This window comes from Trachypithecus francoisi, unplaced genomic scaffold (genome assembly GCF_009764315.1).
Source record: "Trachypithecus francoisi isolate TF-2019V2 unplaced genomic scaffold, Tfra_2.0 Lachesis_group13, whole genome shotgun sequence".
Lineage (NCBI taxonomy): Eukaryota > Metazoa > Chordata > Mammalia > Primates > Cercopithecidae > Trachypithecus > Trachypithecus francoisi.
The window spans coordinates 64,428,460-64,450,155 of record NW_022681458.1 but is presented as its reverse complement, the minus strand read 5'-3'; the positions used below and the strand labels follow the sequence as shown (position 1 = coordinate 64,450,155).

The 21,696-nt window shown below is 41.1% G+C and overlaps 1 protein-coding gene and 1 long non-coding RNA gene across 5 annotated transcripts in view; one reads left to right on the top strand and one right to left on the bottom strand.

The window, feature by feature from the left end:
* Positions 1-19,292, top strand: part of LOC117094805 — a 42,646-nt gene extending 23,354 nt beyond the window's left edge. The window contains exons 5-6 of one of the 3 annotated variants that reach the window (XR_004441683.1): positions 17,764-18,145; positions 19,260-19,292. This is a non-coding gene — a long non-coding RNA (uncharacterized LOC117094805). Of the gene's footprint in view, positions 1-17,763; positions 18,391-19,259 lie in introns of those variants that run through there. The other 2 variants (XR_004441684.1, XR_004441682.1) reach the window with 2 other exon arrangements.
* The window catches only part of PDE11A (phosphodiesterase 11A), a 490,924-nt gene that overhangs the window by 14,456 nt on the left and 454,772 nt on the right, over positions 1-21,696 (bottom strand). The window lies entirely within an intron of this gene.

The window sequence follows — 21,696 nt, the reverse complement described above, 5'->3', positions numbered from 1 at the left end:
TTCCTCCATCCCTTTATTTTGAGCCTATGTATGTCTCTGCATGTGAGATGGGTCTCCTGAATACAGCAGACTGATGGGTCTTGACTCTTTATCCAGTTTGCCAGTCTGTGTCTTTTAATTGGAGCATTTAGTCCATTGACATTTAAGGTTAATATTGTTATGTGTGAACTTGATCCTGTCATTATGATATTAACTGGTTATTTTGCTCGTTAGTTGATGCAATTTCTTCCTAGCCTCGATGTTCTTTACATTTTGGCATGTTTTTGCAATGGCTGGTACCGGTTGTTCCTTTCCATGTTTAGGGCTTCCTTCAGGGTCTCTTGTAAGGCAGGCCTGGTGGTGACAAAATCTCTAAGCATTTGCTTATCTGTAAAGGATTTTATTTCTCCTTCACTGATGAAGCTTAGTTTGGCTGGATATGAAATTCTGGGTTGAAAATTCTTTTCTTTAAGAACGTTGAATATTGGCCCCCACTCTCTTCTGGCTTGTAGAGTTTCTGCCGAGAGGTCTGCTGTTATTCTGATGGGCTTCCCTTTGTGGGTAACCCGACCTTTCTCTCTGGCTGCCCTTAAGATTTTTTCCTTCATTTCAACTTTGGTGAATCTGGCAATTATGTGTCTTGGAGTTGCTCTTCTGGAGGAGTATCTTTGTGGCGTTCTCTGTATTTCCTGAATTTGAATGTTGGCCTGCCCTACTAGGTTGGGGAAGTTCTCCTGGATGATATCCTGAAGAGTGTTTTCCAACTTGGTTCCATTTTCCCCCTCATTTTCAGGCACCCCAATCAGACGTAGATTTGGTCTTTTTACATAATCCCATACTTCTTGCAGGCTTTGTTCATTTCTTTTTCTTCTTTTTTCTTTTGGTTTCTCTTCTCGCTTCATTTCATTCATTTGATCCTCAATCGCTGATACTCTTTCTTCCAGTTGATCGAGTCGGTTACTGAAGCTTGTGCATTTGTCACGTATTTCTCGTGTCATGGTTTTCATCTCTGTCATTTCGTTTATGATCTTCTCTGCATTAATTAGTCTAGCTGTCAATTCTTCCACTTTTTTTTCAAGATTTTTAGTTTCTTTGCACTGGGTACGTAATTCCTCCTTTAGCTCTGAGAGGTTTGATGGACTGAAGCCTTCTTCTCTCATCTCGTCAAAGTCATTCTCTGACCAGCTTTGATCCGTTGCTGGCGATGGGCTGCGCTCCTTTGCAGGAGGAGATGCGCTCTTATTTTTTGAATTTCCAGCTTTTCTGCCCTGCTTCTTCCCCATCTTTGTGGTTTTATCTGTCTCTGGTCTTTGATGATGGTGACGTACTGATGGGGTTTTGGTATAGGTGTCCTTCCTGTTTGATAGTTTTCCTTCTGACAGTCAGAAGGACTGTCTGTTGGACTGTTGGAGATTGCTTGAGGTCCACTCCAGACCCTGTTTGCCTGGGTGTCAGCAGCAGAGGTTGCCGAAGATAGAATATTGCTGAACAGCGAGTGTACCTGTCTGATTCTTTCTTTGGAAGTTTCCTCTCAGGGGTGACTCCACCCTGTGAGGTGTGGGGTGTCAGACTGCCCCTAGTGGGGGATGTCTCCCAGCTAGGCTACTCAGGGGTCAGGGACCCACCTGAGCAGGCAGTCTGTCCGTTCTCAGATCTCAACCTCCGCGTTAGGAGATCCACGGCTCTCCCCAAAGCTGTCAGACAGAGTCGTTCGCGTCTGCCACGGCCCCGCTCTTTCCCCTAATGGACTGCAGCTGTGCGCTGTCCGCAGAGGTAGAGTCTACAGAAACAGGCAGGCTTCCTTGAGCTGCTGTGAGCTCCACCCAGTTCGAGCTTCCCAGCGTCTTTGTTTACCTACTTAAGCCTCAGCAATGGCGGGCGCCCCTCCCCCAGCCTCGCTGCTGCCTTGCGGATAGATCGCCGCAGACGGCTGTGTTAGCAGTGAGGGAGGCTCCGTGGGCGTGGGACCCTCCCGGCCAGGTATGGGATATATTCTCCTGGTGTGCCTGTTTCCTTAAAGCGCAGTATTGGGGTGGGAGTTACCCGATTTTCCTGGTGTTGTGTGTCTCAGTTCCCCTCGCTAGGAAAAGGGATTTCCTTCCCCCTTGCGCTTCCAGGTGAGGCGATGCTCGCCCTGCTTCAGCTCACGCTGGTCAGGCTGCAGCAGCTGACCAGCACCGATTGTCCGGCACTCCCTAGAGAGATGACCCCAGTACCTCAGTTGAAAATGCAGAAATCACCGGTCTTCTGTGTCGCTCGTGCTGGGAGTTGAAGACTGGAGCTGTTCCTATTCGGCCATCTTGCTCCGCCTCTTCCATCTTTTCTATATTATTTTGGATAGTTTCTGTTGCTGTCACTGAGTTTTTCTTTTGCAGGGCTTAATCTGCTATGGATCTCATCTACTATATTTTTTTACCTCAAAAATTAGAGTTTTCATTTCTAGAAGTTTGATTTGGGTCTTTTAAATATCTTTCATGACCTCTTAATCATGCTTAATCTTTCCTCTACCCTCTGAAATATCTAAGTATAATAACTATCTTAATGTCTTTTTCTACCAAGTCTATGATCTATGGAATCTCTGAATCTGTATCGATTGCTTTTTCTAATTATTATGCGTCAGATGTTTTTGCTTCTTTGCATGTTTGGTAATTCTTGATGAACATCAGACATTGTACAGTTTATATTGTTATGTGATGGATTTTTTTCCCATTGCTTTAAGCCTTTTTCAGTTTTGTTCTGGAATATTGTTAGGTTATTTGGAAACAATTCAATCCCTTTGGGGCTTGCTCTTCAGCTGCGCAAGCTGGTTCCAAAGCAGCCTTTTTTTGTGGAGGGCTAATTTGTTCCCACTACTGATTCAATACCCTTCTGAGAACTGTATCCAATGACTCATGTATTTCAAGGCTTTTCTTGGGTACTGTGGCTGGCAGGAGCATGGACTATTTTCCCCAGTCTGTGTGACCTCTGTGGATCACTACTCACTCCTTTTCGCTTCAGCCTCAGTAGTTTCCTTGCATGGATATGATGAACATCACTCACCTGAAGACTCAGAGTGGCCCTCTGCAGATCTCTGGAGCTTTTTCTGTGCAGTCCTCTCTTCTCTCTTACTCTTCCCTGGGAACCGTAACTTCTTTGGCATCCCTAGACTCCTAGCTCTGCCTCCTTAATTCAGCAAGATCACTGGGCTCTGCCTGGATTCCCCCTGCCTGTGCCATGGCCTAGAAATTCTCTCCCGGCAATAAGCTGGAACAGTTGTAGGATGCACTTCATTCATTTTCCTCACTCAGGAACCAGTGTATTATGTTGTCTGTTGCCCATTGTCTGAAAAGTGTTGTTTCAAATATTTTTCAGGTTTTTTTTTTTTTTGGCCCCTGTTACTCAATCATGGCTAGTAGTAGAGGTCCCTTATCACTGGTTTTAAAAACTCTGTCTTGCTTAGTATCCCACAAGCTCAGAGAGAGAGAAAGAGTAGAAACAAGGTCTTTTATCTTTGTATCTTCAACGTCTGGCACAGTGACCCTAGAAGCAGCAGCCTGTCCTCCATTCCTCCCCATAGAACAGTGGCAGGAAGAAGAATTAAGGCTAGGACAGCTGCCAGTGGCTGAGAGTGGGAATTGGATGTTCTGACCTGCTATAAAATCCTGCTGTAAAAACACACCTAGAATGAACCACTTGGGAAATGGATATATTTTATCTTACTACCATTATTCCTGGGCCTTTCTTTTTATCAGTTTGCCAACCTGCTAGGAGCCAGATTCTGGCCTTGATGTTTCTCTGCCATTGTGGTCCACATCTGTTATTATCTGGCTCAGTTTGTGCTTCTTAGTTGACCACAGTTACTTCTTGGAACCCAGCTGCTGGATAGAGATGGCAGATGTGGGACAAGAGAGTAGCAGAGAGAAGCCATGCTCTTAGAAAAAGTGAGTACTCCTACACTCTGTTGTTGGAAAGGGGCATAGAGGAACCCCATCAAATTAAAACCAGATTAGTGTTTGAACCTGAAAATGTCCAACTGTGTCATTAATATATTTTTTAAAACTTTGAGGAAATTGTCTGACTATTCATTTATTAAGAAAAAAAGACATTTATTAAGAAAAAAAAGGACGGAGAAGATGGTTTTGGCCTCCTGTTGTTGAAGTCTATTTCAAGAGTTGCTAGTGACATCACTTATTATTTTTTGCCTTCTCTCACCTCCACCTTACCCAAGAGAAATAATCAGAAACTAAGCAACACAATATACTGTAGAGGAGAAAGAACTTAGAGTATTTTTTTAATATCTATTTTTAAAAATATAAAGTTAGACTTGGAACTTATCTTATGTATCTGTTTGAGGCAGCATATTCCTGTTACGAGGTCATGATCACTTTACTACCATGATTATTCCCTTTCTGGATGAAAATGTCAAAAAAATCATTGGAAGTTGGTATTTTGAAATGGAAAATCATTGATGATGTGACCAACTGTTATCATCTCTGCTCAGATTCTTCAGCAGGAGGGACAAGAGAACATGCAAATGGTGGCAGGCCCTGAAATTCTCATAAATTCACGTGCCTGTCCAACAGCTACAGGTGCAAAGAGCATCTTCAAGAAACAGGTTCCTGTTCAAGGTGTATGATTTCAGAGACAGGTAGCCAATTGTGGGAGCAGATCCTAAGTTATGAATTAGTGAATTGTTGAACTGCTAATCCCTCTTAGGTCCAAAGGTTAAGATTATTCATGATTTAATCTGAGATACTCCCAGATTTTACATGCCACATCTCAGTGCTGCAGTTGGCTGGAAATCACTTTGACTTTCCAGCCTTCTACTTTTGTATGGGTTGTAGAGGCCAGAAACTCAGTGGATGGACTGTTTAGAACTGAACTCCTCACCTTCCCTCAAGCCTTCCTCTTAGGTTTACTCTGTCAGGGAAGTGGACATTATCATATATCCAGCTGTCCTACCCAGATATCCATGGGTCATCCATGACATCTTCCTCTTCTGCTTACATCCAGTGTGTCACAAAGTCCTGTCAACCCCACTTCCAAAGTATCTTTGAACATGATTCTGTTGCCATTTCCCCAACCTTGGTTTAGGCTACCATCATCCCCCTGACTGTTTTAAATCTACTGCAGCCTCCTAACCAGTCTCCCAGCCTTCCTCTTGCCCCTGTCCAATCGACACTCCATATTGAAGCCACCATGGAGCAGTCAATCAGAAACATAAACTTGAGCTTGCCATTCACTTCTCTAAGACTTTCAGTGGCTCCTATTTGATATGAATATGCTCATCAACACAAGTCCAAATCCTTCAATGTGGCCTATAAGACCCTTTCAGAAAAAGAGTATTGTGGTAGTAAGAGAGAATGAAATCCAGAAACAAAACAAAATAGAAACAAAACCATAAAGTCTGATGGAAAACTTGGGTTGTGGTACCAAAACAGAACGTTGAAATGCCAAAATAATCCCACCAAGTTTTCTAGAAATCCTGAAATACACATCTTTATATGCATTTTCACATTTTCCTGAGTCAAAAAAAAAAAAAAAAAAAAAAAAGCTAGACTCCACATGGTGCGTTTGGCAGGAGACAGCTAAAGTGTTAGTTACTTTACGTGAGAGCAGATGGAGCTGGCTGTGGAGTCCAGATGGAAGGCAGCAAACAGACTCTTCCTAAACCTCACTCCTTCCCTCCCCAGTTCAATGGCTTTTGAAACTCAAAGTTGTGTAAAAATTAATTTGCATTAAATTGCTTAAGATAATGTATTAACTACCATAGAAGGCTTCCAGCAGTTTTTAAAACTTGCTTTGAAAAACAAATAATCAAGCTATAATGGTGAACACAGAAGCGAGCCCAGACTTCCTTGGATGTTTTTAAGCATTCACATTAAAGATACCAGCCTTAAAACATATCTTTTTTGTGTTATTTGCAGAGGTTGGAAAATTAATAATAATTATTTATGTAGGTTACACACGTAACTGTGTAAGACACTGTGGTATATTTATGCTTCATATAGTTTATCTCATTAAATTATCAAAACTACCAGGTATGCGCATTATCAACCCATTTTAGAGAGGAGAAAATCAGGCTCAGAAAGGCTACATAATTTGCCTGGGGCCACAGAGCCAGGGTTTGGTCTCAGGTCTCTGACTGCAGAGCCCAGGTTGGTAACCACCTACCATATGTGTAATGCTGGCATGTGAGTTTGACTAGGTCAGCCTGCTGGTTAGAATTATGAATGAAAAGTGCATTTCTAGATAGGAATTGCCTGTTTATGTTCAGGAATATCTCATTAGCTAATAAATGTTTTCCTTAACAGACTGAAGTGCTGCTGTGATCTCAGATGTGTTCATATGACTTAGGTCTGTGGAGGTCAAGATTGATCAGAGGGCAAGTAAGAGGCAGAGTCACCCTGGAAAAGAGTGAATAGGGTTCAAGGTTACCAACATACAAGGCTGAAGTTTGGCAAAAGACTGACGGTGAAATAATAAAAAAAGACTCAGGCAGAGGCAAGGACTTAAATAGCTGATTCAGTGGGTTCATAACAGTTGAGTTCTTCTCAGACTAGAAAACAATGGCATTTAAAGGGCTCTAACTTTATAATTCCTGTCCTGTTTAAGGACTTGATCATTTATTCTGCCAGAACTGTGGTATCCCTAGCAGAGTTAGCAGTTGCCTACCCAATACACATTTTAATCTACCTTGAGCTTAGGAGTAGCCAGGGAGATGTAAGCAGAATTCATAAAGGCTCAGAGAAAACTCTTTAAATGGGGCTTATTCAGCTAGGAGGTGCATTCTCTTGCCTTTGTCCCTATCTCTTTCTTGCCGTTGGAATATTGATATGGTTTGGCTGTCTCCCCAACCAAATCTCATCTTGGATTGTAACTCCCACAGTTGTAACCTCTGCCTAGGTTTTAGACGTGACATGTCATGGGAGGAACCCAGTGGGAGGTAATTAAATTATGGGGGCAGGTCTTTCCCATGCTATTCTTGTGATAGTGAATAAGTCTCATGAGATCTGATAGTTTTAAAAATGGGAGTTTCCCTGTACAAGCTCTCTCTCTTTGCCTGCTGCGACCCATGTAAGACATGACTTTCTCCTCCTTGCCTTCCACCATGACTGTGAGGCCTCCCCAGCCACATGGAACTGTAAGTCCCTTAAACCTCTCTTTCTTTTGTAAACCACCCAGTCTTCAGTATGTCTTTATCAGCAGTGTGAAAATGGATTAATACAATAAATTGGTACCTGTAGAGTGGGGCATTGCTGAAAAGACACCCAAATATGTGGAAGCAACTTTGGAACTGGGTAACAGGCAGAGTTTGGAACAATTTGGAGGGCTCAGAAGAAGATGGGAAAATGTGGAAAAGTTTGGAACTCCCTAAAGGCTTGTTGAGTGACTGACCAAAATGCTGATAATTATATGGACAATGAAATCCAGGCTGAGGTGGTCTCAGATGGAGATAAGGAACTTGTTGGGAAGTAGAGCAAAGGTGACTCTTGTTATGTTTTAGCAAAGAGACTGGCAGCATTTTGTCCCTGCCCTAGAGATTTGTGGAACTTTGAACTTGAGAGAGATGATTAAGGGTATCTGGTGGAAGAAATTGCTAAGCAGCAAAGCATTCAAGAGGTGACTTGGGTGCTGTTAAAGGGTATATGAAACACAGCATAAAACTTTGGAAAATTTGCAGGCTGACAATGCAATAGAAAAGAAAATACCATTTTCTGAGGAGAAATTCAAGCCAGCTGCAGAAATTTGCATAAGTAATGAGGAACTGAAACTTAATCCCCAAGACAATGGGGAAAATGTCTCCAGGCATGTCAGTGGTCTTCACAGCAGCCCCTCCCATGACAGGCCCAGAGGCCTAGGAAGAAAAAATGGCTTCATGGGCCAAGCCCAGGTTCCCCCTGCTGTATGCAGTCTAGGGACTTGGTGCCCTGTATCCCAGTCACTCTAGCCATGGCTAAAAGGGGCCAAGGTACAGCTTGGGCAGTGGCTTCAGAGGGTGCAAGTCTCAAGCCTTGGCAGCTTTCACATGGTGTTGAGCTTGCAAGTCCACAGAAGTCAAGAATTGAGGTTTGGGAATCTCTGCCTAGGTTGTAGAGGATGTATGGAAATGCCTGGATGCCCAGGAAGAAGTCTGCAGCAGGGGCGGGGCCCTCATGGAGAAACTCTGCTAGGGCAGTGTGGAAGCAAATGTGGGGGTTGGGGGAGCCCCCACACAGAGTCACCACCTGGGCATTGCCTAGTGGAGCTGTGAGAAGATGGCCACCATCCTCCAGACCCCAGAATGGTAGATCCACTGAGAGCTTGCATTATGCACCTGGAAAAGCCGCAGATTCTTGATGCCAGCCCATGAAAATAGCCAGGAGGGAGGCTGTACCCTACAAAGCCACAGGGGCAGAGCTGCCCGAGACCATGGGAACCTACCTCTTGTATCAGCATAACCTGGATGTGAGACATGGAGTCAAAGGAGATCATTTTGGAGCTTAAAGATTTGACTGCCCCACTGGATTTCAGACTTGCATGGGGCCTTTAGCCCCTTTGTTTCGGCCAATTTCTCCCATTTGGAATGGGTGTATTTATCCAATGCCTACACCCCCATTTTATCTAGGAAGTGACTAACTTGCTTTTGATTTTACTGGTTCATAGGCAGAAGGGATTTGCCTTGTCTCAGATGAGACTTTGAACTGTGAACTTTTGAGTTAATGCTGAAATGAGCTAAGACTTTGGGAGACTGTTGGGAAAACATGATTGGTTTTGAAATGTGGGGACATGAGATTTGGGTGGGGCCAGTGGTGGAATGATATGTCTTGGCTGTGTCCCCACCCAAATCTCATCTCCAATTGTAACTCCCACAATTCCCACATGTCATGGGAGGAACCCAGTGGGAGGTAATTGAATTATGTGGGCAGGTCTTTCCCATGCTGTTCTCATAATATTGAATAAGTCTCAAAAAGTCTGACGGTTTTAAAAATGTGAGTTTCCCTGCACAAGCTCTTTCTCTTTGCCTGCTGCCATCCATGTAAAATGTGATGCTTCACCTTGCCTTCCACAATGATTGTGAGGCCTCCTCAGCCATGTGGAACTGTAAGTCCATTAAATCTTTTTTTCTTTTATAAATTGACCAGTCAATGCTGATATGTCTTTATCAGCAGTGTGAAAACAGGCTAATACAAATATGCACATTATAGCTGGAGCCAGAGTGGCCATTTTGTGACTATGAGGCAAACTTGACTATGGCAGCCGTGTGCTAAGGAAAGATAAAGGAGAACTAGGTTTCTTTACCTTTTTCTTTCTTTTTTTGTTTTTAGAGTCTCACTCTCTCACCCAGGCTGGAGTGCTGTGGCGCAATCTCAGCTCACTGGAACCTCCACCTGGGTTCAAGTGATTCTCTTGCCTCAGCCTCTCTAGTAGCTGGGATTTCAGGTGTGTGCCACCAGGCCTGGTTAGTTGTGTATATATATAATTTTTTTTAGTGAGATGGGGTTTCACCACATTGGCCAGACTGGTTGTGAACTCCTGACCTCAAGTGATCCACCACTTTGGCCTCCCAAAGTGCTGGGATTATAGGCATGAGCCACCATGCCTGGCTGAGAACTAGGTTTCTGATGGCTATGGAACTGCCATATAATAGCACTACAGCATTGGCTTTTCTAGATTATTTTTATTTTTCACTAGGAGCTGAATATAATTCCTAATTGAGAAAATTGATTTCATATTGTAGGTCTCTGTTTTCTGACTACCTGTGCAGGTGGCATAGTGTTTTAGGCATCTTGATTCTTGGACAAATTGATCCCCTGCATTGGAGGACTGTGTCTGTGTGTGTGTGTGTGTGTGTGTGTGTGTGTGTGTTATGAGTAGCTTTTTTCTGGCAGTGAGTTGTAAGTGAACTCTAGTAGACAAGAGAGGCTGTACATTGTCCCTTTACCCGTCTGCTGGTAGCAGAACCCATTCCCTGTGCTCTGATTAGTTCAGGCCAGACCAATGGAGAGCCCCAGTGATTGGTTTAGGGATTTTTTTCTGTTTAGTAGGCAATATCTGAGATTTTAAAATCTAAATAATATGAGGCAGTTACCCAAAAAGCAGTAAAGATGATAAAGTCACAAAGATAATTGCTTAGTATAAAGGCATATTAGCTCATTAGAATCCAACACAACAATAATTCAGATTTGCAATTGAAATATTAAGGGCATAGTCTACCCAAGTTATAACAAAAGATGATGTTTGTAGCATCAGTGTCTAATATCCTGTAAGCTAATTATGTACTAGTAATAAGTTAGGAAGAGACCATTTTTTTCCCCAAGATTCGAAGCAGATTAGTCGTGCATGTAAAAGTGAAAATGCAACAATGCTTTATAGCAGTTTTATCTCCATCTTTCTTTTCTCTTTCCAGTTCCTTCCTGACCTCTCAGGTTACTTGTTTTGCTTATTTATATGCACAAGAGACTCTTTTGTGGAAAATAATATTCACAAATGACATTAACATTCTGAATTAATGAGGCAGGAAGGTTAGTCTTTTTGGATTAACTGCCTTGTTATTTCCATAATGTAGGGCAAGAGTCTGAAACTAAAATGTTTACAGGGCCAGGTCACTAAAGTTAATGAATGAAGTAGGCTGCATGATAGAGTTGGGAGTGGTGGGGACTATGACAAACTGGACATTTTACAATTTTAAAAACTGTATTCAACTAAATGAAACATGTCTGTAAGTTGAATCTATTCTGTGGGCCACCTGTTTGCTTGCTGTGATAGAAAGTAAAGCACATCTTGCTAACATGAATTAACTATTGAGTATTCATGTGCCCTATGTTCCAGAAGCCATACTTGGAGTTCTTCATATGTGAGCTGATTACAACTCAGAATGGTGCTGTGAGATAGCTATTATTGGCTCTGTTTTGACAGATATGGGACCTGGGATTGGAAAAACTAAGTTAAAGAGCCAGAGTTTACATGGTTAAGTACACAGCAGAGCTGAAATGTCAGTCCAGGCTTGGCTGAGTACAAGGCTCATGGTGTCTTTACATCAAAGGTCTCAACTGGAACACTAGTAACAATGGGTGTCTCACACCTTACTGCAGTGTTGAGGACAATGGTGCAACTTTTTTAATTCTACGTCTCTGATGCTGGTTCAGAACAGATTCACAGGAAAGTGGAGGTCTTGCTGAGTAAAGAAGACATACTACTTTCCAGACATTAGATGTAGTCTGTGCATCTTTTATCTGTGACTTATCTACTCTACCCTGCCCTGGGAAAATAAAACAAGAGTTTTAAGTTGTAAAGGACAGGCAAGCCTAAAGACAGCTCATGTAAATGGAGCAAGAAGAACACTTTCTTGTGTTATAATGAGCCCCTCCAGGATGCTGTCCTTGGTTATCCTGTTGGTTGGATTTTCAGAGCAGACTGGTAGCTAATCAATCATGTTCATTGTGTAGGCAACTTTTGACTTGGAAGGAATGGCTGCTGACCCAGAAGCCACAGGCTTTGATGAATGAGGCTTCATACAAGAGGTGGTTGGAACATGTAACTAAAAAGCAGCCACATGGTAATAATCCACTTTTCCATATACTGGAATGTTTTCTGCTAATACCATGCCACCTGAGATTTTATAGAAATATATAAAACTCTATTATTTTTTCAAAGTTCGATGTGTAAAAAGGATCATTTAAAACTTTTAGTTTGTTGAGCTGCAAACATTCATTCACTGTACATTTTTTGTATATTTCCCATGTGCCTCAAGTTCTAGGATTTCCTAAAATAATGAATAGGGTGTCTGTGTGAGAATGGGTTTACAAATAGAGAATTGCAAATATCTGTCCTTGTTGCAAATGGTGCTCTGTGTAAGTCACTATAGGACCTCAAAGAATGGTTTCCCGAATATTCTATTAGCATTGGTTTTAATTTTTTAGCTTATATTTGAGAGTGCCAAAAGAGTCCCAAAAGAGAGTCCTAATTATACACACTAATGAACTGCTTAGTGAGCACCATGCAAATATGATGACTACTGAGCATTTCTTGTGAGAGTTTAAAGGTGGCTCCCTGCCTAGCACCAGACAGTGCTCAGATCTGAGATAGAGAGGAACCATCAAGCCCATGAATCCCAATGTTCCAGATCTACAGAGGACCCAAAGCATCCAGGAGAAATGCTTTGTCTTTAGGTAAAGATCCTTGGGGGATAAAAATCCTTTATTATTTTGGTGGTCTCTCTCCCTATGGCAAGGGAAACTTCTTTTTCTTAATTGTACAGCCTAATAAAGACAGTGGGCCAGCCTCAGTAGCTCATGCCTGATCCTTGGGAGGCTGAGGTGGGAGGATCGGTTGAGACCAGGAGTTTGACACCAGCCTGGACAACACAGTGAAACCCTGTCTCTACAGAAAAATTTAAAAATTAGCTTGGTGTGGTGGTGTGCACCTGCAGTCCTAGCTACTCAGGAGGCTGAGGCAGGAGGATTTCTTGAACCCAGGAGTTCAAGGTCACAGTGAGCTGTGATAGCACCACTGCACTCTAGCCTGGGTGACAGAGTGAGACCTTGTCTCCAATAAAGAGTCACAATTTTGAGATAATAAAAATATAGAAAGGGAATATGTTACATTTACCACTAGGTATATGTCTGAGGAGGATACTGTATCATTAGCTGGCCTTCTCTTTGTCCTAGAAAGGGGCCAATCTGTCCACTGGAAGACCCGGTAGAAGGTATGTTATTGTGGCTCTTCTTTAATTACATTGCTAACTCCCCAAAAGCCAAAGATATGGGAAAAGTTTGTTTGTGTAGGCACAGAGGGACCAATATTTTCAATAGTTTTATTTCATTTTTAGAGTGCAGTTAAAGAGGGAACATAATAATTTTATAAATTAAACTTCCTAATGGGCAACATTTTCTATCTTTTAAATGTTGGAAAGTTTCATATTAATTTAACTCTCAAACATTGACCATGTAAAATTAAATAAGCAGCCAGTAAAAAGACAAACCAGATTTCCTTTTGAACTAAATTCTAAAGCTTATATGAAAAAAAAGAATATCTAGAAAATACTGAAAAAGAATAATGAGGAAGGTGAAACTAGGATTATGAGACATTAAAATATATTATAAAGTGATATTAATTAAAATAGTATAACCAGGCAGATAAGTCAGTAGAACAGATAGAAAGACTAAAATAGAACCAAAGTTAAGGGAATCAGTATATGATAACAGTGACCATTCAAATCATAAGGAAAGAGTTCAGTCAAAAACTGATGTGAAGAAAACTAGGTAAGATAAATAACAAACTTGGAAAAATATTTGTCACTTTTGCAAATAATAAGGGTTTATTTCTTTAATAGATAGTGAGCTCCTATGGATCAGTAAGAAAATAGCACTAGTTCAATAGAAAAATAGGCAAAAATATAAAGCATTTACAGAAGAAACACAAATGGCTTCTAAGGAAATAAATCTATACTAAAAATATGATCTTACTTATTTATAATATGGAAAATGCTAATTAAAACTATAATGAGATAAATTTTATACTTATCGTATTGGCAAAATTGAAATTTGGTAATACATTGTGTTGAGAAGGGCATAGAGAAATAGACATCTCAGACATTACTGGTAGGAATATAAATTGGTTCAAACTCCACAGAGAGAAATTTGGCGATATCTATCACAATCTCAAATGTTTACATGCCAAATGCCCAGTTATCCTTCATTTCTGGGTATTTCTCCTACAAATAAAGTATGAAAATTGTGTATTTACAAGAATATTTATTGCACATTGTTTACAACAGCAAACAATTAGACACAACATCAATGTCCATAAATAAATAAATAATTGTTTAAATAATTTATTTTTCATCTTTAAAATCTAATACTATGCAGCCATCAAAAAGAATGAGACATCTTCTGCATGGAGACTGAAAAATCTAAAAAATAAATTAAGTGTAAAGAAGCAAGATATGGAGCAGGATATACACTATGTTCATATATGTTCATATATAAATATGCACTTACACATAGATACATATGTGTGAGCATAGTATAGATACATGCATATGCACTATATTTACATAGAAAACAATGTATAAGCATTATGTATTAAAAACAGTGTAAAAACACACTGTATCCATGTATTTATATAAACTATCTTTAGAAGCATACACAAGAATTGGTTAACAGTGGTTGCCCCAGTGAAAGGAACTGGGTGACTTGCAAAAAAGAGTGTGAGGGAGGATCTCTTTTCTCTGATAATTTGTGCCTTTTGTACTTTGTGAATTGTGTTCACTGATGGTGTCTAAACTATTTAGCAAAAAATTTAAAAGCCTATCATGAACAGATAAAGGAAATAGCAATCTTTGGTCATGTGTAGAAGTATTAAGGCATCTGATTGGTTAATTGTTAAAAAAGGCTTACAAGTACAGGGGCAAAAAGGAGAAATGCTTATTTCCACAAAGATCAAAAGAATTTAGTGCTTTACCACCATAATTCAAAAATAATTTTAATACCTTAATGTATGTTGCAATAACATTGTATATAAATAAACACCCCCCTCCTTCCACATCACAAATAAAGGCTGACTACCTCATTGCCCCTCAACATTTCCTCTGAAAAGCGATCAATGTCTCCTGCCTGGCCATTAAATAGATTTTGAAAAACTCTTCAATCCGTATCAGTCTCATATCCTTATTTAGTTCCTCCAATTTGCCCTCAGCTGGGAATTCTGCAGGCAACTGTGATTCTGTTGTGTTCACCACTCATTTGAAGGGTCCCATCCATCATCATTTCTAGTCCTTTTCTGATGCAATGTAGCTTGTTCTTTGTCTTTCTTATAAACTGAATGGCTGTTAAATTATCCATTTATCTTCCTTCAGATTTTCTGTTCAGTTTCTCAGGCCCTATCAGGGCTGTCTTTTCTACCTTGTTTGCTGACTTTTCATTCCATTGCTCCTGTTCTTGGAGGCATCTTGGTTCACCATGCTGCCCTTCAAAACAAACTCTCTGGTTCAGTCTGCTTTTCGCTTGTTTGAAAGCAAGCAGAACTTGCTACTCAAGTAGATTTCCTTTAAAAATTTTGTTCCTTTGAATAGTTTTGAAAACTTTGAGGTAATATATTTCAAATTTTATACATAGATAGTAGGATATATTGGAACAAACCTTAAACTAAAAGTCCGAAGTCTTGGGTTTTAAACCCAGCTCTGCCATTATCAAGTCAGGTCACTTAATAGTGACCTTTCAGGGTTTTGCTTTCCCCTTCTACAGATGGTCTGCAGGTACTCACCTAGTTAACTATTCTAGTATAAAAATACCATGTTGCTTCTGTTAAAGGTGACCCAATAAATGATCTCAGGTTTGTATAATACTAACGCCTGCACACACATTATCTCAGGCAGCACTGAGTCGTACTGGTTAGGAGTCACAGATTTGAAAGCAGAAAGAGTCTATGCCCTGTCACTTACTATATATTCTTAGGTAAGTTACAGAAGCTCTATAGCTTCAGTTTTCACATCTGAAAACAAGGATCCTCATAGCATCTAACTTGGTATCGTGCAGAGAATTACATCAGATCATGCTTGGAAAGTTAGTCGAGCACATACTAAGTGCACTACATCTTTGTGAGACAGGAAGCTTGGCTATTATTATCCAAATTTACAGCAGAGATACTGAGGTTGAGAGATGATATTAATGATAACGATAGTGACTCACATGCTGGAGAACTTTATAATAGGTGTACTCTTCCCAAAGCTTTTCCACATACTTCACCTCCCTTGGTTCAGACTCTTGGAAAGGTTGATATTGTCTATCATCAATTCCATTGGCTCCAAGAAGAAAGTCACTTTTTGAGGCCAAAAACCTTTAAAAAGTAGCAGAGTGAAGCTACTTTCAGCCAAACCTACGAGCCAGTGGTGATCACCATAAAAAGAAAGCTGAGGATGGTGAGCCCTCAGTTTATGAGTGTAGAGGGCAGGTTTGAAAGAGGACTCATAAAAACACTCAGCCCTTACTGCCTCCTCTTAGGCCCTCATCTTAGGTCTTTCTTCTCCCTCCTGCTGGCTGTCTTTCTGTAAGTCTCTGTTTCTCTATTTCTCCTTCTTTAGATTTTTCAGCTGTTCAGATCACCTGTAACACTAAAACCTAAGTTCGATGATGATATATTAAATCAAAGGCTTGGAGAATAATTTGTCCTTTTTTGTTATTTTATGGTTCTGTAGCTCATTCCTCTGCTTGTAGGAGTTATTGGTTCAGATGCTGAAACTCCCCTAATTCACTGGGGCCATTGTGAGCAGCAAGTATAACCTCCCCAGTTTCTCATCCGTGAAATAAAGGCAGGAATGCTAACACCGCCACAGGGCAATTCAAGAGTGATAGGTTATTTCAGGGCATCCTGAAAGCACAAGATGCTGAAGAAATGCAAGCGCTTACTAGTAACAATGTCATAACCCAATCTTTCCCGTGCCTGTCACTCTCTTGCACTTGCTGTGTTGCTGAGGCAGCCCTGTGGGGTCTCCCAGTGGCTGGTAACAACACACACACTGCTGCTGCAGCTTGGATGAGGGAGGAGGTTGGTAGATTGAGCTGTGCTGGGCATCCTAGCTGAGTAACAGAGGCAGTGAATGTAAACAATTAAGATGTTCTAATAAAGGAACACAAAGAGGATCCCAGAGGCTAGAATATCTACCTCCTGGGGGCAAACAGAGGTTTCCTAAGAGCCTGTCATGTGAGCAGAGTCCTCAAGTAAGACTAGGAGTTGCATGGGGAGAGGAGGGAAGGTAGGCCTGCAGATGACTGGGTGAGCACAGGCACGGGGTGTGGAACATTAGTGAGGTAGAATTAGGGAAATGGCAGGTGGCCACTTACAGCAAGAGCAGAGGGTACAAAGGAAGGAGAGAAAGGAGGTGGGATGGGAAGGTCAATTGTGCCAACTGAGATTTTTTCCTGTAGTAAGGGGAAAGGAGGGCCCGAAGGACTTTAAGCAGGTGAGCCATGCAGTCATGCTTTGGGAGGATAGCTGTGGTGGTGACATGGAGCCTGGAGGATGGGACTATATGTATGAGACTGGGGTCAGAGTTGGAGGCAGCTGACAGGGAGGCAGTCAGGAGACCCTACTAATATAGGGGATCCAAATGAAGAAGAAAAATCATGATGGCACAACTAGAAAGTAATAGAGAAGAAAAAATACCCCAGGCATTTTGGCCTTGTTTTATAACATATTTCTTAGCTTTTTGATGGCATTGGAAGTTTTTCTGAAGTTGTCTTTTGTTTCCTGCCTTCACTGTATGCTCTGAATTCCCTTCTCTTTCATGCTTTTTACTTTGCATCTATTCTTTCATATTGAAGGCTTTGCTCAAACATTCTGTGGCCCTTATCTGTTTGCATATATTTAAATGCAAGGCAGTGAAAGATGAAAGACCTATTCAAGGCAGAGTACAAAGTGGACCAGGGCAGGTAAGTGGGAGAGCTGTGACTGTCAACTGGTGGCTCCATTTTAAGGGCATCCTGTAGGAAATTGGTTCATTGAGAGAATCTGAAGTACAAGTCCATGCAGATCTTTTCTCTGAGGCTGTTCTGTTTCCCTAGAGAAGAATCCCACTTTTCTGCTTCTGGGGGTATCTGGCTGCTGGCACTCCAGGTGCAGAGTCATAGGGCATCTGACAGTCCAGCAAATCATTCCACGGGCTTTAGATTTCAGCCACGGATTCTCTTCATGAGTACTCTGAGAGAAGAACTCTCTTCTGACTTGGCAGTGGCTACACAGTCTGTTGACCTGGCTATGTGGTTGTGGGAGATTCCTGAGATCCCATTTACCAACTTCTAACCTTTCTTTCCCTCTTGTTCCCAGGCTGATTCCTCAACCTCGCTGTTGTGAATTGACTTGTGTCCTCCTAAAAGCTGTGTTGAAGTTCTAACCCGGGTACCTGTGAATGTGGCCATGTTTGGAAATAGGGTATTTGCTGGTATTAGTTATCAAGGTAAGATGAGATCATATTGGATTAGAATGGGCCCTAAATCCAATGGTTTGTGTCTTTATAAGAAGGTCACGTGAAAACACAGACACAAGAAAATGTTATGTGAAGACAGAGGCAGAGGATGTCAAGAACTGCTAGCAGCCATCAGCAATGAGGAGAGATGCTTGGAACGGACTCTCCCTCAGAGGCTTCACAAGGAACCAGTCCTGTTGACACATGGAGAGAATCCGTGGCTGAATTCTAGCTTCTAGAACTGTGAGCAAATACATTTCTGTTATTTTAAGCCACACAGTTTGCTGTACTTCATTACAGCAGCCCTCGGAAACTAACATATCCACTCTTGGCTGTTCCTAAGTCCTGAGCCTCTCAGGCATTCCTTCTGAGAGGCAGATGGGCTGGCTCCCTGTTGCTCTCCCCTTGTGCAGACATTCTGGGAGATTACTTCCTTCTTAGCTTCCAATATTTGAGGGTAGCTTATCTCCACTTATTTTCTGTTTCCTTCAGAGTGTGTATCTTTCTTTGAAAAAAAGAAATGCAATTTTATTATTTCTAATCATGCTTAATAGTATTAAATAAGTCAATAAAATGAGGTACCAGAGTGCTCATTTCAGAATTATCTCTATTAGGAAAAAAGTATGGGATAACTAAATAAATTACAACAAGTCAATTGATCGGAATACCAGACTGCCATTTCAAAGGATAATGTGAAAGCTGGATGTGGTGGTTCATGCCTGTAATCCCAGCACTTTGGGAGGCCAAGGCGGGTGGATCACTTTAGCTCAGGGGTTGGAGACCAGCCTGGGCAATGTGATGAATCCTTGTTCTCTACGAAAATACAAAAGATTAGCCAGGTGTGGTGGTGTGTGTCTGTAGTCCCAGCTACTCAGGAGGCTGAGGTAGGAATATTGCTTGTGTCTGGGAGGCAGAGGTTACAGTGAGCCGAGATTGCACCATTGCACTCCATCCTGGGTAATAGAGTGACACTCTGTCTCATAAAGAAAGAAAGAAAAAAAAAGGACAATGTAAAAATTATGTAGAAACATGGAAACATATTAAGAACTTTATGTTAAGTGACCAAAGCAGAGTGTATTACCAGAATACACTCATGTACCCTGGTAAAAATGTGTTTGGATGTGGACAGTAGTATGAAGGGGTATCAGAAATAAGAGAATGTGAGGTTCTTATTTCTCCCAACAGTCACTCATGACAGTTTAGGTATTCTCTAAGGTGATGTATATTTTCTTTACTCTTCTCATTTGCTTTTGATACCTCAACAGCAGAGTTTTTAACATTCACATATATTTCTCCTTCTTTCCTTCCTCTCTCCTTTCCTCCTGCCCTTCCTGCTTCCTTCCTACTTCTTCTGAAGAGAGCCAAAGAAGAGAGGGTCATGAAGAAGAGGTAAATAAGCTTTTAAAGTATGCTCTCTAAAAAAACTAGATAGTTACTTAAGGGAAGAGAACATTCCAAGCCTTGTAAGGACTTGGGGTTAAGAGACATTTAGCTTCATGATTCCAAAGCAGAAATCCTTTTAAAAAAGAGTTACATATGTTGGTCAGCTGGATAAGGAGAATTTAAGATAAGAATTAAGATCTTATCTTAAATCTGTCCTCAAACACCTTATTGGGGGTATATCCTATTTTTTCCATTGGATTCCAGCATTTTAATATGGATTCATGGCACTGTTTGAGCTCATAAAATACATATGAATAGGAATATATTAACACTAACATATAAAGAATGGGTTTTTTTTTTTTTTTTTTTGAGACGGAGTCTCACTCTGTCGCCCGGGCTGGAGTGCAGTGGCCGGATCTCAGCTCACTGCAAGCTCCGCCTCCTGGGTTCACGCCATTCTCCTGCCTCAGCCTCCCGAGCAGCTGGGACTACAGGCGCCCGCCACCTCGCCCGGCTAGTTTTTTGTATTTTTTAGTAGAGACGGGGTTTCACCGTGTTAGCCAGGATGGTCTTGATTTCCTGACCTCGTGATCCGCCCGTCTCGGCCTCCCAAAGTGCTGGGATTACAGGCTTGAGCCACTGCGCCCGGCCAAGAATGGGTATTTTTTTCAAGGTTGCATGAAATAAAACAAATTATAGTCCATTTTATTTACCAAAAAATATACATAGAGATGGTTGTTTATCAGGTCAAGCTCCTTTTTGGAGGTGACAAACATCAAGTATTCTGGAAGAACTTTGAGATGTAGTGAAGGGTATGAGATGCCTTCACCTGCCAATTATCATGCATAATGTTGGAAGGAACAGGAACTTAATTGTTCTTCTATTAATGAGTCCTCTCTGCTACTCAGAACTTCTTCCTACCCAGCACATTCTTTTTTTACTTTTCCTTTCTTTCTTTTTTTTTTAAAGAGATGGGGTCTTGCTCTGTCACCCAGCCTAGAGTGCAGTGTTGCAATCATAGCTCACTGCAGCCTCAAACTCCTGGGTTCAAGCAATCCTCCCACCACAGACTCCCAAGTAGCTGAGACTACAGGTACACACCATCATGCCTGGCTAAGAACAGAGCATATTCTTAGTTGATGTTTGCACTGATTACTTTTAGACACTAGAGGATCCTAAAAGTTTTCTAAGTCAAAGAAAGATTAAATTATAATCGTGATAAATTTAGTATTTTATTGTATTATAATTTCTCAAAATCATGTGTATGCAATATACAATATATATTTCTTGAAATCTATCTGTGACATATGCTAGCTCCATCTCTTAACCTGAATATTAAAATAACTAGAGGACTATATTTTCTGGCAATGCTGGATAAAAGAAAATTTAATGTATTTCCTAGATGAAAAAGTCAAAGCTCTGAAAAATTCATGGCTATTAACTGGCCCTTTACAGTAGAATTCAACTTTGATGAGAACCAAATCACTTTATAAAAAGATATCATAGGCCATATACTCCAGCTTATGGGCAGGAATATAACAGTGCATACTCTGATGAAAGGTTTTATACATAGTCATGTACCTCATAATGGCATTTCAGTCAATGATGGACTATATCTACAACCATGACCCCATAAGGTTATAATACCATATTTCTACTGTACCTTTTCTATGTTTAAATATATTTAGATGCACAAATATTTACCATTGTGATACAGTTGCTTACAGTATTCAGTGCAGTAAAATGCTGTGCAGGTTTGTAGCCTGGGAGCAATAGGTTATACCATATAGCCTAGGTGTGTAGTAGGCTATACAATATAGGTTTGTGTAAGTACACTATGATGTTTGCATGATGAAATTGTCAAAGATGCATTTCTCAGAATGTATCCCTGTTGTTGAGCAACACATGACTGTATTTATAGCTGATAACTAAATGACATTATAAGCTTACTTCATACATTCCGCTGCTTATACTTCATTCTATCATTCACATTTCTGTTTCTTCATTCCTTTGCTCAACAAACATTGGCTGAGCAGCTCTAATGTGCTAGCACTGTGCTAGGTGCCAGGAATATGGTGGCTCCAGGAAACCAGTCTAATGGGGAAGAGACAGAAAGATACTCACACACAGAGTGTGTGGTTATCAGGAGATGGAGACAGTGCTGTGGAGTGTTGTGGGGAAGTAGAGGTTTTACAGAAGTGATAGCTTGGGCTGGTGTCTTCCAGGCAGATACGAGAGCGAGGAGGCATAGGCAAAGGCCAGGGAAAATGGACCAAAGGGCTAGTGAGTACTGTGCTTGGGGCAAAGGGTATCTGGCAAGGAAGTGGGCAGGGTGACAGGAGATGAGGCCAAGCAATAGGTGTGGGCTTCAGAATGAATGAGAGGGTTTCTGAATGCTAAACTAAGGACTC